The 17,919-nt window shown below is 45.6% G+C and overlaps 1 protein-coding gene across 1 annotated transcript in view; it reads right to left on the bottom strand.

The window, feature by feature from the left end:
• The window catches only part of CASZ1 (castor zinc finger 1), a 270,749-nt gene extending 264,263 nt beyond the window's left edge, over window positions 1–6,486 (bottom strand). Inside the window, exon 1 of the mRNA XM_027826756.3 lies at window positions 6,361–6,486. The gene's annotated coding sequence lies outside the window, so the exon portion shown is untranslated. The remainder of the gene's footprint in view (window positions 1–6,360) is intronic.
• Between the last annotated feature and the right edge of the window lie 11,433 nt (window positions 6,487–17,919).

Genomic DNA, 17,919 nt, shown 5'->3' with positions numbered 1-17,919 from the left:
CACACGTCCCTCTCTCTCCCCTACCCCCCCCCCCACCCTTCGCGCTCTCTCTCTCTACGTGCCTTTTCCGTCAAAGACACACAGGACAAATCCGACCAAAAAAAAAAAAAAAACCTGACAATATGGATCAAGGACACCAGGGGATTTATATTCCACAAATCCAGCCTTTTTTGCTTTTATTATTTCTGTTCAAATTCCACCCCTTTCCTTCCCCTTCACCCCACCCCCCCACAACCCTCTTGGACTTTGTAACAAGAAAAGAAGAAGAAGAAAGCTGCTTGCCTGAAAACCTCGTTAATGTGGAGCTCTTAAACGGTTGATTAATTTTAGAAAAATTTACGATGCGCTCTTGCTTCTCTTTTAAGCTCCAGTCTTCTACACCCAAAGCAAGTTAACTTTAAGGGCCATCTCTCGTGCCCGCTTGCCCCTTCTTCCCCGGCACCCAATTTGTAGACGCAAACATACAGATGAAACATAAATACAGTGACAGAACATGGAAACAACTGCTCTGACGGGTGGCTAAAATGGTTCAATTCAATTCCCTTTAGCACAGCCAAGAAATCACAGCCTGCAAAACTCCCAACTTCCAGCTATTTAACTTTTCATTTAAAAACATCCACTACAAATTCGTCAATTTAAAAAAATAATGTAGATATTATTTAATTTTAAGAGACAAGTCTTCCCAAGTTCGATCTGTTCACTTCACAGAAGCGCCTTGATGCACAGCTGCATTCGAAACCTCAGAGTTCTTCCAAAGCCACCTTTAAGCCAGCTACACTTCACCAAGGGGAAAGAACGGAACCTAATGAAAATTTATTTATTTTATTTATTTATTTATTTATAAGTGTGCCCCGATCTATATTTTAATATTTCAGAAATCTCCCAAGCTCCCTCCTGCCCAGTATTTGCTTTTATTCTTTGTCTCCCTCTGCTAGAGTCTGTTTTTCTGATATAGACATCAGAAGGTTAAGGGCTCAATTATCAACTCTGCTGAAACCTCAGCCTTACAATACTTAGGGGCTTCTCTTCTGCTCTTCAGAAACTAAATACCAAAATCTCTTCTTCTTCATGTTTTTTATTGTTGTTATAAATAGATATTGTTGTAATATCTACTGCCTGTAGGTTCCGATCGCTGAACTTACAAACCTCTCTGGAGTGTAGGGATGAGGGAGATACGGATTTGGGGAAAAAAATGTGTATATAATAGAATTCTAAAGGTGCCTACGTCAAGTGAACCTGAGGAGACCATGCCTCTCAACCCCAAAATCACATCCACACAAAATCTGATCCGAGTGGTTCTCATTAACACAAGTCAGTAAAAAAAAAAAAACCTGGGAGGAAGTGGCTCTTTGATTAGTGTTACAAAGCAGAATGGAAACAGATTTTAAAAGTTGCAGTGTTGTGGAATATGGAATCATTACTAGCAAAGCAGTGTACTTGATTCGATCAAATGGGATTTGTTTTTATTTTTTAAATATATGATGCACAAAAAAGCTTTGCTTTAGGGACTCGAGCAGTGCTTTTATCTCCTCAAGAATTTATACAGACGGACAGTATATAAAACCTTCCAAAAATGAAATTAACAAAAATAAAACAAGTCAAGGAGGGTGCACAGAAAATCACCATTTCAGTAAATCACAGTCCCTGGGTTGGATAGATAGCAGATTCTGGTTTAATAGGAAGAATGAGAACTGGAAAAGGTAACGATCACCCTTACACCTGAAACAAACTATTTGCAATAGGTCCTTGTAAGACTCAAGTTTATGTGGACTTGAGATTTTTTTTTTTCAAAAGTTTGTTTTTCCAAATAGCTTCACTGTTTTGGATGGTGTAAATATATATATATCTATAAAATCAAGTCATTAATTCTTTCCTGGAAACTGACAATCTGTCAGATCCAGATGAGTTGGTTTTTTTGGTCATTGACTCCCTCCTACACCCACCCACCCACTGATTTCCTCAAGGAGAAATAACCCTCTTCCCTCCCCAAACCACCTTCTTCTGTTGTACAACTACCAACTGAACTCAAGCTTTCAATGGGTTTTCCCTGCACCAGGGCTTTGCTCTGAAACTGCAAGAATGACAACGTCATGTGTGAGGAAAGCTGACACTTACAGCTTTTAAAAAGAAACGGGAAAAAATAAGCTGTTGACTTCTTGGTTAAAGTATTCTCTTGTTCTAACTCATGTTCTTATGTCACTGGGCTAAAAAAAAAAAAAAGAAAAAAGAGGGAGAGAGAGATATGACTTTCCTTGAATGATCTGTTTAACCTAAGCCAGAGGAAAAAAAAAAGAAGTCATTAATTACTTATGTGAGCTATTGCTTCTGAAAGACAATAAACCTGCCTGGTCGCCATGGATATGACATATTTGCTCTGAAAACAACACAATAATTAGCAAAGGGGAAAGATACAAGGAGAATATGCAAACTCCTGACTTTAAAGCCATAGTGTTTCCTTCCCTCCCCTCCCCCTTTTACTTGTCAGAGTCAATTCTGTTTGCAATTCAAATCAAACAAATAAACAAAAGGTTTACAAAAATATATTTTTTTAAAAAGAAAAACTGATTGACTGCATTGATGAGCCAAAAGAAAAAATAATAATGAGAAGCAATTACAAACCAAACAACTGCAGAGAAAATAATCTTATATGGTGAAATTAAACATATATTTAGGGTTGTTTTGGTTCCAGTTATTATTTGCATTTTTTTAAATAAAAATGCAGAAGTGTATTGAAAGAAAAAAAGGAAAGTATTTTAGGAGACATGAAGCATTTTGAGGACACAGGTAGGAAAAAATTGGGGAGTTCACTTGGATATTAAAAATGCATCATATGGGTCATTATTTTCTTTTTAAAACCTACAACTTTACCCCCAAGAAGATGAGCAGGAAACACAATAGCTTTGTACCGTGTTTGTCAGCTTGATAAATACACGAGCTCATGGTGAGTTCACAATTTTTAAGTATGTCAGAAATGTAAGACACTCTCCCTTTCCTCCACTGATAATTAAATGAGGAGATCTTTTCTTAATTATAAAATAAAAACTGAATAAACTGCAGAGATTCTCCTTTAAAAACTGAATAAATGTTACAGTGAAAATGCTTTTTATATTTCGCTCTCATTAAGCTGAAACAAAGACTATTAAAACCTTCTCTAATGCGATAGCCTTCTGGATTCTGACCTTCTACATTTAGAAAACAAGTAATAAATATACACTAACATGCACTTTATCTGAAGAGATATTTGACTTTGAACTTATTTTAACATTTAAAAGGCTTGGAAAGTATAAGAACAACAATATGGTTGCTACAAGTTTTTTGTTTTTATTGCTAAAATAAATCTCTTAGAATAAAATGAGCAGATTAAGGAAACATCACCCTGATATAACACTTTTCCCCCCTTTTTTTAAACAATAGTTTTTAGCTGGACTCTTTGATCTTGAAAGGGTTCTTCTATCTGGTCTGAAGTGGGGGGGGGGGGAATGATCTGTTTTAAATGATGATGCAACTAAAGGATCAAAGCCCTGACTTTCCGCTAATCATAATAAGCTCTGTCTTGCACAAAGCTTCAACTTCAGACTTTTTTAAATATATAAAATATAAAGGAGGCCAATAGAGCGACTGAAAAGGTAAAGTCTGCAAACAAAAGAGGACACTGCCCCTTTAAACGTTTTAGTGCATATGGAGTTTGATTTCTGAAAGAGATCAGTTTAACATCTCCATAGAAACCAGCAACAGATTATCATCAACAGAATAAATAACTAGTCTAATAAATTAAACACGAGGCATGAGATCTGGAAACTTGATTACTGAAGTTCAACAATATTCCCCCATAAACTCTTTCTAACTGCTTCTAAGGTAGCTAACAAGGTAGCAACAAAGTATAAATAAGAAAGTGGGTATAGGAAGGGAGGCAGGGAAACCACTGGGAAGCAGAAGTCCAAAGCCCTAGGAAGAGATTATTTCACCTTAAAAGTTATTATAGCAACAACACAAATAAATGTGTCTTGGTAATTGGGGGAGGGGGGGCAGGAGGAGAGAGAAAACCATTTTCCAAGGGAAAGGGTTGTAGTGGCTGCATATGCAGTTAAGCATGGATGGAGGGGGCAATTTATGCATGAAGTATATCAAAAGTTTCACCTTTCTCCCACCAAGAAAAAAAAAAACTAGGTAGATGGATCTAACTCAGAGTAATTCAGAGCAATCCTCAGACACAACCCATCCAGAAAGTTTTCCAAACAAATTGCTCAGAAGGTGCAGTGAGCCAGCCCCCAGGCGGGGATCAGAGAGCCCCTTCCAGTCTAATCTTTACCCCAAATTTCATCGCCCTTTACCAAATGTGCCAACTTTCCCAATGGCTCCTCCTCCCTGTCTCCTGCCACCCCAACCGGAAAACAAAAAGAAGGAAGGACTCTCTCTCCACTATTCTAGGAAGGTTGTCATGGTACATACACACTTATCTCCCATGAAATCAACACCAAGTTACTGGTCAATGTCCCCACTCCCAGACTATGCTTGTTCACTTCTTCCCACCCCAGCTAGGGCAGTACAAGTCTAAAGGACTCTCTGGACTTATAGACCCCAAGAACAAGTTCACCTAATTCTTGCTTTCCAATTTCCTGGGGAGTCTGAGGAAGCGTGCCCGCTGTGCCAGAGACAACCCTTTTGGGCTCATCACTGGCGGGGGGGCCATTAAAGATTTGGGGAAGCAGATCAGAAGCAGGCAGTGCCCTGGGATATTAACCCTTCCCTACCCAGGGGACAGGCACACCCCTGCCCCGCTGGGTTTCCAAGGCTTTTTATTTCTCCTTTTTTGTCAATGTCGCAAAGTGTCTTTTCCTGGCAGGCCCTAGTTTGATTGACGGGTCGGACACCTGTTCCCTTGTCCTGCGAGTCTCCAAACATGGAGAGTAGCATCCACCAAAACCCTACTGATCCCAGAGCCCGCCCCTCTCCCCCCAGCGCCCTCAACCCTGCTCTCCTCACTCCACCCCGTGCTGATATCTGCCCCCACCCCGCAAAAGCCAAGCAACCCACTCCCACCAGCCCAGCAGTACCTTAGCCCCCTTACCCCTACAGCGCCCCTCTGTGCGCCCCCTGACCGGCGCAGCCTGAGCCTCGCCCGGCCGCGGCAGCGGATTCGAAGAGAGGAAAGAAAATGAAAAGAAAACGGGGGGAAAAAAACTTCCTGGCTCGGGATGGCAAATCAGCTGCGCATTCTGCAAATGCCACCGGGTAAAAATAACCTCCGGCTTCGCCCGGGGGCCGGGCACCGACTCCCCCACACGCGCACCGAGCCCGGGGGCCGGGCACACCAGCTCCCCAACACTGGCGCACCGAGCCGGGAACTCAGCGCAGCTCTCCAGGGAGCGCACGGAGGGGGCCCGGGCACCTCCCAGTCCCCTAGCGCACGGCTCCATCTCCGTTCCGGGACCCGAGCGTCCGCAGCCAGCTGGGGGAAGCGCCGCTCACCGGCCCCAGCACTTTGGAGAAACTTCCCTGGCACCGATCGCCTACCGCCTCCGCCCGGGGACCCCCAGCCTGTCTCCGCGGCCCGCCGCGGTCACTAGCCTCAAGCCACCCCTCGGCGTTTTCCCTTCGCTTCTCGCCCAAGTTTCTGTTCGCAAAAAGCAAGGGGGGCATCGTCGCTGCGCTCCTCTTTCCCCCAGCAGCTGCACCCCACGGGACCCCCTCTCTCAGCCACTGGGGACGCGGGGTACCTGCGCCCCAGGCAGGGGGCGGGGCAGGGGGGCGGGGGGGTCCCCCGCCTCCCCCAGCCCCTTCCCCTCCCCCATTTCCACGGCGATTTTTAAAAGTCCTGGAAATTGTCCGGCAAAACCGGCCACCCCCAACACCAACAACTCAGCTCCAGAGCCTGCACCGCTCTGCCACCCCCAGGCCCCCTCCAGCCCCAGCCGAGCGGACAGGAGCACAGGCGCCCACCCCCCCTCGGCCAGCCGAGCGTGAGAGTCCTGGACCCCACAGCCCCCTCCTCGGGTTCACTCCCCGGGGAGGCAGAGCGCCGCACCCCCTCCCCACCCAGCAAACAGCCGCCCAAAGTGCCCGGGCCGGAGCAACGAGTGCAACCCCTCCGCAGAGGGAGCGCACCCGGGAGCGCACCAGAGCCCCAGGCAGCCTGCTGTGCCCTCCACCCCCGCTTCCAGACCGCTGACCCCCATTCCACGGACCAACCCCTCCTCTCGCCCAGAGCAATGCCCACCTGCCGCTGCCATGTGCCCCCCCAGCCCCTTCCCTGCCAGGGCCATGCCCCGACCCCCTGCCCCGCAGAGTTGGGTGGCGGCAGGGGCTGGGGGACAGTGGGGGTCCCAGGGGGCTGGGGCAGGACAGAGCAGACAGGCTTACCTGCACTTGGGGCGGCTTTGGGTGACTTTCCAAGTCAAGGGAAATGTGTGTGTGTTTGGGATGGAGTCTGCAGCGCGCATGCGCCATCAAACTTGCCCTGATCCCGGATTTTTCCCCCCCCCCTCCTCTCTCTCTCCCCTTCGCTTTGATTATTGAATTTTCCTATTTCTAAGAGGGGGGCGGGCGGCGCGCAAAACCCGGACTGGATCCCGGCCACCCTCTGCCCCGGGCTGGGGAGGGGCGGGAGGGAGGGAACGGGGGGGAGAGTGTAAGAGGGAGCTGAGCATGGAATGGACTCGGCTCCAAGCAGGCAGGGCACCCAGACAAGGGAGGGGCACCTGCAAAACCCGGACTGGATCCCGCTTCCCTGGCAAGAAAAAGGGAGGGGTTGTCCCCACTTCCCAGTCAACAAGGGCAACTCCGCCTTCTCCTGTCACCGGGGCACTTCCTTGCTCTGCCCCTGTCACAAGCAGATCCCTCAGCCCACTGGGTGCTTTCTCCTGGAAATCTCTAAACTCCCCAACTTTAGGCAACTTGCTGAAAGTTGTACGAAAGCCTAGTTTTTGCAGCCTGGTGAACTTTGCTACTCTACTTTCCTTGGGCTACATTTAGCTGAAATCCTTTCTTTTTCTATGGGATTGTCTATTTCTTTTAAATGACAAACGTGGGGGGCTGCTTATATCCTTAAGTTGGATTTCATTAGCAAACCACTCTGAGAGTTTATTATAGTTTATGGCCCCAATCCTGCAAGTATGTATGCACATGAGTAACTCTGCACCCAGGGGCCCCAATCCTGTAATACACACCATGCCAGCAGGTCCCTGCACTTGGGAACAGCCTTTAGCAGGGCTTTGCCCAGGTAGACGGGTCTGGTCTGCTTTGCAAGATCAGCATGATAAATTATCCCACCAGGGGAGCACTCACATGCCTAAAATTACTCCTCTGTATAAGTGTATACAGGAGCAGGCCCATAGTTTACATTCTAATAAACTCCTTTGATTTTTAGTTCTAGAGTGAGCTTATATTTTAATAAACCAGTTAATATATATAGAAAGTTATATATACATACAGTAACAGCCGTGTTAGTCTGTATTCACAAAAAGAAAAGGAGTACTTGTGGCACCTTAGAGACTAACCAATTTGAGCATAAGCTTTCGTGAGCTACAGCTCACTTCATCGGATGCATACTGTGGAAAATACAGAAGATGTTTTTATACACACAAACCATGAAAAAATGGGTGTTTATCACTACAAAAGGTTTTCTCTCCCCCCACCCCACTCTCCTGCTGGTAATAGCTTATTTAAAAAACACCCATTTTTTCCACGGTTTGTGTGTATAAAAACATCTTCTGTATTTTCCACAGTATGCATCCGATGAAGTAAGCTGTAGCTCACGAAAGCTTATGCTCAAATAAATTGGTTAGTCTCTAAAGTGCCACAAGTACTCCTTTTCTTTTTATATATACATAATTATTTATATTTCATGGGCCCAATCCTGCAAAGCAATCCACATGGGCAGAGCCCTTCTATCCATGTGGATCGCTCTACAGGGATTGGGGCCTTCATCATTAGCTCTGTATTTAAGGGCCCAATCCTGCAGATACTTACCAACACAAATAACTTTGCTCTCATGCACTCACTGGGACTATGTGGGATAGTAAAATTTCACCTGTGTTTTAAGTGTTTGCAGAAATGAGCCGTGTGTGTGTGTAACTATAGACTTAGACCCTAATCCTGCATGTTGTTCTGTGCAGGGGGACCCCTGCCTACAGCTTCACTAAAGTCAATGGGGTTGCATGTGGGGGTAGGTTTGGGGCACGAGGGCCCATCCCTGTAAACACTTGAGTAACTTTACTCATTTCGGCCATTCCACGCAATGAGTTCTAGGTCGGCACATCCATACAGAGCTCCTTGCAGGACTGTCTCATTGATTCCTTGTGCTCCTGTCTGTACTGACCTGTTGTCTCTGGTCTTAGACTACAAGCTCTTTGGGACAGGGACTGTCTTTTTGTTGTGCCGTAGAGCACCTAGCACAATGGGGTCCTGGTCCATGACTGAGGCTTCAAGGTGCTATCAGAGTACAAATAAATAATAAATAATTATAATTCAATCATCCCACTGATTTCAGTAAGATGACTCATGCGTGTAAAAGTTACTTATGTGTATACATGTATGTAGAAGGGTTGCCAACTCTTGTGATTTTATTGTGATTCTTGAAACATTTGACATTTTCCTTTGACCCCCAGCTCCTGGAGCCATGTGATTCCATGAGAATATTAGCTTTTCTTTTTTTAAAAAGTAAGTTTCTAGCTCTCATGGTTGCCCAGAAAAGCTCATAAACATGGGCCAAGTGCAAAGATGCAGAGCCAGAGGGCAAACGACAAAACCCCAGATTTAATTATTTTTAAAATCTTATGAATTTTGAGGCAATCTCATGATTTTAGGGCACCTGACTCACGAATACTGAAGAGTTGCAGTCAGCAATACTGGTATGTTTAGTTAAATATTTTGGCCTTGATCTTGCAAAGACTTGTACACAAGATGAACACTACGCACAGTGAGTAGACCCACTTCCGCAGGGTCTCAGCATGTAAAGAAGAGCATTTGCATATGTATTTACAGGATGAGGGCCTTTGTTTATATAGCTATTGTTTATTATTAATTATGGTTTAGCTATCAATTTTTCCTGCCAACACTGGGAAAGCAATAAATAGAGATAGAAATAGGGATATGCTTTTAAACTCAATTGAAATAACACAAGTACTGAGAGAGATTGTTGGAGGGACTGAGTAGGAAATGTTTATAAGTTGATTTAAAAAACCAAACCTTAAATTCATATGCTAGAGAGATGCTGTCAGGTTAGCGATCACATATTTCTAAAGTGCATGTCTTTAGCTATAACTGAAATAAAACAGTAGGGGCCCAGCTGTGGAACATCTATCTATCTATCTTAAGGCTTAATGCTAAGTACCTCCTTAAGTCCTGCTGATGGCACTGGGACTTTGTTTTAAAACTGTTGCCATCAACATATTTAACCATGCAAAAAACATTTCTACTGGCATTAGGGTTTGGAAGAGCTTGCTTTTAGGAAGACTCAGGTCGCAATTGGATCTGCAGAGACAGCCCCTAAAACCCTCATGAAGCCCCACTGAAGTCAACAGGGCTCCATGTAGGTGGAAAGTTCTACCCGCATGGATCCTACTGTAGAATCAGGATCTAAGTTTGGGAATGAATTTGGCCTGACAATGTCCCTTTAATGGGCCTGCTCCTGCAGAGACTTACGCATGCACTTAATTTTACACAATGCAAGCATAGAGTCACAGGATGTCAAGTGAAGCAGGTGTACAAGACTTAGCAGAACTGGGGCCTGCACATGGCACTTTCTTTGAAGTCCTTGAGAGTGTTGCGTGCAGGCCATCAACAGGACCGGAACCTAATCACACAGAGGTAAGAGCCCAGACAGAGCACTGATTCTGCAAGCTGCTCCATGCTGGTGGCACTCAGTGCCTATGTAGACTTCAGTAGGGTTCCTTGTAGTTGTGGACCCCGCCTCACTGAGCAGTTTGGAAGGTCAGGGCTACAGTGCTCAGTTGAGGAAATACAAGGAAGGGGCTGAGTGGGATTTGCCACACAGAATTACAGTACATGAGCTCTTAGCATGGCTTAGTCATGTTTACTATTGGTTTGCATTAATAGATTTTTGTTTTCATTTCTTTTCTTCTTGAAAATTAAAAACAATGCCAACCCGCCCCCTCTCAATAAATCATCTGTACCGTATTGCCAACCACAAGTCTTCAAACATTGTGAGTCGGACCTTCCCCCAAATTGTAAGAGATTTAAAACTCAAGAGATTTTTAAAAACAATAATACGTTCTTGGAGAGGTTATTTGCCTCCTGGTTTTTGAGCCTTCAGGGTTCACATTTTCAAGCTTTTGTCTGCAGTCCTAAAGGCTACAGAGTTACTTTTATTTTTAATGAAAGCTGAGATTCTCATACAATCATAGGATTCCAGGAGCTGGGGCTTTAAAAAAAAACATCAAATTTCATGACACTCATGATAAAATTGTGAGAGTTGGCAACACACTGATTACAAAGTAAAATGAAGACCTTGCTAGTTATAATTCTGAACTTTGCAGAAGGCTTCTTCAGCAGCTCATTGGCCAAAAATTTATGTCTAGTCCTTTATTTAGAGCCCAAGCTCTTTCCCATGTATACCCTTCAGGCCCTACCAAATTCTTGTGCTTGCAAGACTGGCACTTGTCACGTGTGTACTTTACGTCTGGTAAGCCCAAAGAATAATGCACTATTGCAAGGTGCTCAGTTTTCACGGCAATGAGCTGCTCCACAAAACACAGAGAATTTCCCACGATGCAGTGTGCCAGAAGGCAGCACAGAGAACACCAGGTTAGAGCTCGGCAAAATTTTTCTTCAAATAATGCTTCTTCAGGTCAACTGAAACGTTTTGAAAATCTGTGTTGAATTTGTTTTGTTTTGGCTGAAAACAAAAAATCCCCAGAAGTCTAAACATTTTAATTTTCCAAGTCAAAACAACTTTTCATTAAGAATTTTACTTCCATTTCATTAAAAAGAAAAACCCAAACCCTCAAAAGTAAACATTTTGTTTGACCCCAAACACGATTTTTTGACTTTCGTTTTGCAGCACAATTTGAAAAAAATTAATTTGGGGAAAACGTGTTGGGGTTAGTCACTGAAACAACAAATCAGTTATTTGTACAGCATTACATTGGGATGTTGCCTCCATGCAACACACATTTTGCCAAAACATCCCAATGCTGTGAGCACACAATGTACTTGCACAAGTGCTCAAGCCTGAATTCACTCTGCAGCATTACAGTGTTGCTGGTAGCCCTACGCGAGCAGAACTTCTGCTAGTTAAACTTTCTAGAGTAGACAAGGCCTTAGTGTTTCCTGCCGTGATTCTGTTATTCCCACTCAGTAGACGGCACACCTTCTGTGCCAATCTCACTCGCCTATCATCAATACCGACCTTCCCAGAACATTCTCTCATCTGGCTGAGCTGTGACTGTGCACCCAGCCTTACCCCTAAGAAATTATTCACACAAGGGAAGTGAGGTTAAAAACAACATGAGATTGGCCTGGATTAAAATGACAAAGGCATGGAAAGTCAGGCGGAAGGCTCTCTGTCCTCAGCTCACCCTGCTGTGACCTGGCTACTGCTGTAGTTAAACAGAGCAAGAGGGGTCCCATATAAGGGGTGCCCTTTGTTAGGAGGTGTAAGGCAGCAGAGAATCAGGCCCAAGAAGCTTATTCCTGACCTGCTCAGATTGGACAATGATTAATAATAATACTAACTCTTCTCATCAGCAGATCTCAAAACGCTTTACAAAGGATCAATATCATTACTCCCACCTTCCAGACAGGGAAACTAATGCATGAAGAGAGGACGTGACTTGCCCCAGGTCACCTACCAGGCAAAGGGCAGAGCAGGGAATAGAACCCAAGTCTCCTGAGTCCCAGTCTAGTGCTCTATCCACTACACCACACTGCCTCTCCTAGACAGCAGTCCTCCCTGTGAAGAGGCCCACATGAGGCCTATGTTGAATTTCTCATATGGCCGATTAGTGGCATATGTGATGAATGAAGGGGACTTTGACATTGGGACTCTAGACCTCTGACCACTCAACCAAAATGGACTCAGCCCCACAATCCTTTTCACACAGGCCACCAAATAGCCATGGGACTGTCATCACTGACAATGGCTATATCTTATGGCTGTGCCAAGATACCATCCATTCCCCACTCTTCTCACTCAACCCCGGCCATGAGAACGTGGATGCCACAGAGATATGCAGAAGAAAAGTGACAGGGATTTTTTTTGAGGGGTGGGGATGTCAGAAAATAAACAAATGACTGTGCAGAAGTAGCAGAAACTTTTTAACAGTAAATAGCATCATCCTATCTGGTTTCATTTTTGGTTTTTACTGTCTGCATATCAAAAGCAATTAGAGCGTATCAGAGAGCCACAGTTTGCAAAGTGCCATTTTCTCACATGCAACTTTTTCTCGTGAGTTTACACAAAACTCCAAACAAAAAAAATCACCCCAATCTTAAACCGATCAGCTGGGTGATGGGCTGGATCCTCAGCTGGCGTACACTGGCTTCACTCCACTGACTCCAGTGGGGCTAGGGCTGTTTACACCAGGGTATGGCTCTTTATTTTGACACTTTAGGTCACTTTCCAACATTAGAGACTATTTGTTTGGAAATTAACAAAACAAAACTAGGTAACCAGGCTTGACACAGGTCAAGTTCCAGGCCCACAGAACGGTAAGTCAGATTCTCGGCAGGTGTACATCAAAGTAGAGATTTGCTGATTTGCACCAGGTGAGGATCTGGCCCTATCGCTTTTATTTACAGATAGCATGTGAGGCCTAAAGGCCTGATGACAGGAACGGGATTTCCTGGGATTTAACTCCAGCTCCACCGCTGACTCGCTGCATGACCTCAGACACATTACTTCACTTCTCTGTCCCTGTTTCCCTGTCTATAAAATGAGACCATAGCTATTTACTTCCTTGCTCCAGAGGGGGGTATGGGGTTTAATTAATCCATGATCATGAAGTGCTTTCCTTTGACATTCTGCTTATATGTTTCCCTATTACTGTTTATCTATCTTGTCTCTCTAGATTGTAAGCTGTTCAGGGCAGAGACTGTCTAGTACTGTGCGCCTCTGGTCTCATAAAGTCTTCTAGATGCCATCCATAAAATAAATCAGCAACAATAAAACCAGTAAACAAAGCATTAAATCAATATAGGTTGTTTTGCTCCTCTGATTGTGAAGTTGTGCTTGTAGTATCCTGTCTGTGAGAATAAAATTAATACAAAGAAATACAACAGAACCACACTAAACAATAAAATAAAATAATAATTAATTTGTACTGATACAGAACCACCTTCAAGACTCAATGTTCTTTGCAATCACTAATTAATCAATCCCACGCCAGCCTTCCGAGGCAGGTATGTTTTATTGTCCCCACTTTATAGATGGGAAAACTGACTCACAGTCTTGCTTAAGGTCACAGAGTGAGTCAGTAGCAGAGCCAGGCACTGAACTGGCCCATCTTGACTGTCAACCCTTAGCTCTAAAGACTTGTTTACCCCAGAAAGTCGCATGGGTTTAACTTACATCAGTTTTCAAAGTGATTTAATTAAACTGGTGCAAAGCCCTGTGTGGGCACTTTTCTTTGTTTAAGAGTTCAAGTTTATTCAAGTTCTTATTAAGGGGGGCTTAGTTTGGTATGGCTTAGACCAATTCTTAACCAAATTAAGCTAATGTGCAGTAGGCCTGGTTTAAATCAAAATAAGAGTGTCCACAGGGAGATTGCTTATTTTTCAATAAATCGGTTTAAAAATTGTACCGCAAATTTAAACCACTCCCATTTTCTCATGTGGGCAGGTGCTGAGTCACTGGATCACAATGCCTCTCCCAAACAGGCCTTATCCACATGGGCAAGCCGGATCTATTGAACCAAAGGGATGATCTGAAACCACTGCAAACTCCAGGGGATGCTCTGATTTGGGTTTAAATCATACTCATTTCAGTGTCACTTAAATTGGTTATGAATCATTTTACATTAAAATAATCTAAGGGTGTTCACACAGGGGCTAGCCCCAGTTTAACTAATCCAATTTAAGTGGAAGTGCAATTTACTCATGTAGATAAGTACACAGAAAGCAGAAAGAGAGCATCTTCCCACGTTGCTGAGGACCAGGGATATTTCTATGTGGCAACATATGAAAACAGCAGCTTTTAGACTCAGACATTTTTCTACAGGGGTTGTTCTGCTGTGGGTTCCTTTTTTCCCATCTGTGGACCTGCTTTACCCTGTGCCCTGCTTGCTCAGTGGGGACTCACAAACAAGCTGGCTCACCCTGCCCACTTTTTGATTGACTCCAAGAGGTCTGTACCAGCCTGCCAGGATGCAAGTGGTGCATTTAACAAGTGGGCAACACCAACCGGGCATGTGTAAAGCTGAGGTTAAGCTGGAGTTAGCGGGGAGCACATGTCCACTTAGCAGGGTAATGGAAAGCGTTATTTATAGCTCAAGTGCAGAAAGAACCCTCCCCCTCTCCAGACAAAGCAGTGTCCAGTAATGACAAAGTAATTACCTTTTTATTATTTTTCAATAGGATTCAGATCTAGCGTGTCTGTTCCTCACGGGCCTGGCCATTCTGATGGCTCAAAGCTTTCATCTCACTGACACACTGGCTTGATGCTAAATGCTCCGAGAGGGTGTGGGATCATCAGCCCTGCAAGCTGAGATGCAGCTGTTGCCACTTCGGAACAGGCCTGGGCTAAATTCTATGCAGGTGAGCCAACTCAGGGAGGGTCAGGCCCCCTCTGATCATCCAGGGCTTACTATTGTCTTTGACAGGAACAGGATTGGGCCCTGAGAACCTGCTCCAAAGCCCAGTGAAAACAATGGAAAGACATTGCTTCCTGTGAAATCTGGATCAGGCCTTTAGTCAGGCTCGAGCACCCCTATGACACCATAATGGGCCCGACCTTGCGAAGATATGGGCAACTGCAGGGGCTGTATGGCCCCAACTCCCATTAGCTTCAATGGAGAGATGGAGGGTGCTCAGGGGCTCTAGTACTTAAGTGTGCTCTGCACAGGGGTGAATTTCAACCCACATGATCAAGGGGCGTAAGCAATGTTTGTAAAGTGCTTTGAGATCCTTCGTTGGATGAGTCACATCTGACGAGATCAGCTTGTCCAGTCAGTCCCTGCTTAAGGGTGTCAATTATCAAGGAGCGGGGAAGGAGGTTTCATTTTTTCTTGTTTTTCTTACATTATTAATTAATTCATCCACTTGCCTGTTACCTGGTAAGTGCTGCCAGTGTTCTTAGCTCTCTAGGAGACACACAATGAACCCAGTCTCCACAGTGCTCACAGGCCAAGGATACCATCCTTCAAACACTTATGCACCCATCTAACTGATGCAGGCCAGTAGCCCTGGCTGTAAAGGAATTACTCACAGGCATCAAGCAAAGCACATGCCTATGCATTTGCAAGTGGGGGTCTATTAGACAGACACAAAGCAGGTGCTCCGATACCACGGTGATGGGTGTGCCATAAGAGCCTGAATAGAACAGAAAGAGAAGACAGGACACATGGGGAAGTGCTGAGGAGACACTAGCTCAGAGATTTGTTGCTAATGTTTCACTTCTTGTGGCAATCATGGGAGATGTGATTCTGCAGGAGGGTCTAGCGCAGTGGTCCCCAACCTTTCTTGTGGGAATAGCATTTTGCTATTCCCAGAAGACTGTGGCGTTGCTGTTGAAATGCTGCCGAGAAACGGCAACGCTTCTCGTTGGCATTTCGGCAGTGGAGTGTCCTGCAGGCGCACAAAAATGCCCTGAGGGGGCTTACAGTGGTACGGAAAAAGGCACCAAGGTGGACACAGGGGAAGGAGACAACTTGGGCATCAAGACTGGCATCCCCGGTGCCATTTTCACCACAATTTTTTACTATATAGGGAGGAAATGTAATCTTGAGCTAAAGCCATGGGGGCTGGGCATCAGCAGAGCTGGGTTCTGCTCCTGGCTCAGCCAGCGCCTCCCTGTGTGACCTCAAGCCAGTTGCTTAAGCCTCAAATTTTCCAAATTAGCCTCTGATTTTGGGTGCCCAACCTGACACACTCAGGGCCTGATTTGCCATGACTCTCGGCAAAGCAATGGGAGCTGCTCATCAGCTTCGATTCTGGGCAACCACAACAGGCATCAAAGGCTGCTTCTGAACTTGTATGTCTACACTGCAATTAGACACCCGCGGCTGGCCCATGCCAGCTGGCTTGGGCTTGCGGGGCTCAGGCTTCGGGGCTGCTTAACTGCAGTGTAGAGTTTGGGCTCGGGCTGCCCGTCCCACCTTGCAAGGTCCTAGAGCTCCAGCCTGAGACTGAACATCTACACTGCAATTAACAGCCCCCTGGCCTGAGTCAGCTTTTTAATGGCAATGTAGACATACCCTAGTTACCTGGTCTGTAAAGGGAGGACTATGATGCTTCTCTGCCTTCCAGAGGCTCGTGGGACTTCAAAAATGTATCTCCGCAAAGGGCAGTGAGGTCTTTGGATGGAGAGTGCTGGAGATGTCCAGCTCAGAAATGCTTCACTCTCCGGTGAGTTTCCCCCTTTAATACATATCCCCCTGCTCTCTGCTGCGTGTTCTCTTCATGCTCTCCCGTTCCCTTTGTTCTCCCATTTCCCATCTCCCTCCCCCACCTTGTGTCTGCAAAAAGCCCCCAGAGTGTGGGCGCAATAACCCACGTAGCACCCCAGGCTCTTGGATTTATTTTGAGATCTGCTGCTTGTTTGTTTATTTCCCTTTTAGCGCACCCGGCAAGGCCTGCATGGCAGGAGATGTGAAGGGAGGTGATTATGGGAGACTATTTCCCCTTGCTGCTCATTCACAACAAACAAAGAGCAATGATTGATGATTAAAAATGCATTCTCTGGGCTTGTTTTCTTTTGTTTTACCATTATGGAGATATTATAAATACTGAATACTAATCAATCCAGACCTGGCGGGACCTCGCAGACCTTCTGCAAGCCAAGGGCTTTGCTCTTCTTTGCAACCTCTGCAGTTCTCCCTTCCTCGCTTTGTTTCTAAATTAAACAACTAGCAGTGCCTGCATTCCAACCATGTAGGATTATCCCATCCTGGGGTGAATTCACACTCCCCGGACGTCCCCCACTCCTGTCTGGCCCTATCCTGCCCTGGGTAAGAGTCATGGGTTACTCTTTGTCTTCCTGCAACCCAGGACTCCCCCAATATTGTCTGTCCTACCCTGTGGGGAAACAGAAATTTACTCCCCAAGCCGGACAACCTCTTATGGAGGTGCTTCCCATGCAAGGAGCTGGAAGCCCCATGAGTTTGCACTCACAGCTGATTGCCGGCTTGAGGAGGCAGGGATCTGAAGGGAAATTTGACTGGATCTAATGGAGAGGCCACCACACTCCACCTTGCCCAGCCCGGCCTGCATGGTAGCACAACCCAGGTGACCTTGGCTTCCCCTGACTCCCCAGCTTCACCCTGGGTGGGGAGGGAACTAGGGTAATGAATGTTCCCCACCACCACAGCCCAGTTCTTCTAGGGTGCCCAGGGAGGTGGGAGTGTTGCACGGTCATGAGGAATCAGGGAGCCCCTCCATCCTGGGGCTTCTGGTTATTGCTCTCTCCACTTGCAGAAGGGGCCATTTGGCCTTCTCTGATCATTAAATATAGGGCTTCCATCACAGTCCAGGGGCCCTACTCTGGCTGCCTCCTATGGGCTGAAGCAGGATTTAGTCTCCATGTTCCTTCCAGCCAATGCTCCTCCCACCCCACCCCCCACGGGATTTGCTGTGGGATCCTCTTACTGGTTTTTAGCACTACATTTGTGCTTCTCCCTGAGTGTCTCTGTGCAAAGCCAAAGGGCCAGGTCCAATTCTGCAGCATTATACAATGTCCAGATCAACAGCAAACCCAGGGGCACCTGCATTCTTTTATCATTATTCAGTCACATTAACAGCTCGCTC

Source organism: Chelonia mydas, chromosome 18, assembly GCF_015237465.2.
Source record: "Chelonia mydas isolate rCheMyd1 chromosome 18, rCheMyd1.pri.v2, whole genome shotgun sequence".
Lineage (NCBI taxonomy): Eukaryota > Metazoa > Chordata > Testudines > Cheloniidae > Chelonia > Chelonia mydas.
This window is presented reverse-complemented; position numbering and strand designations above follow the sequence as displayed.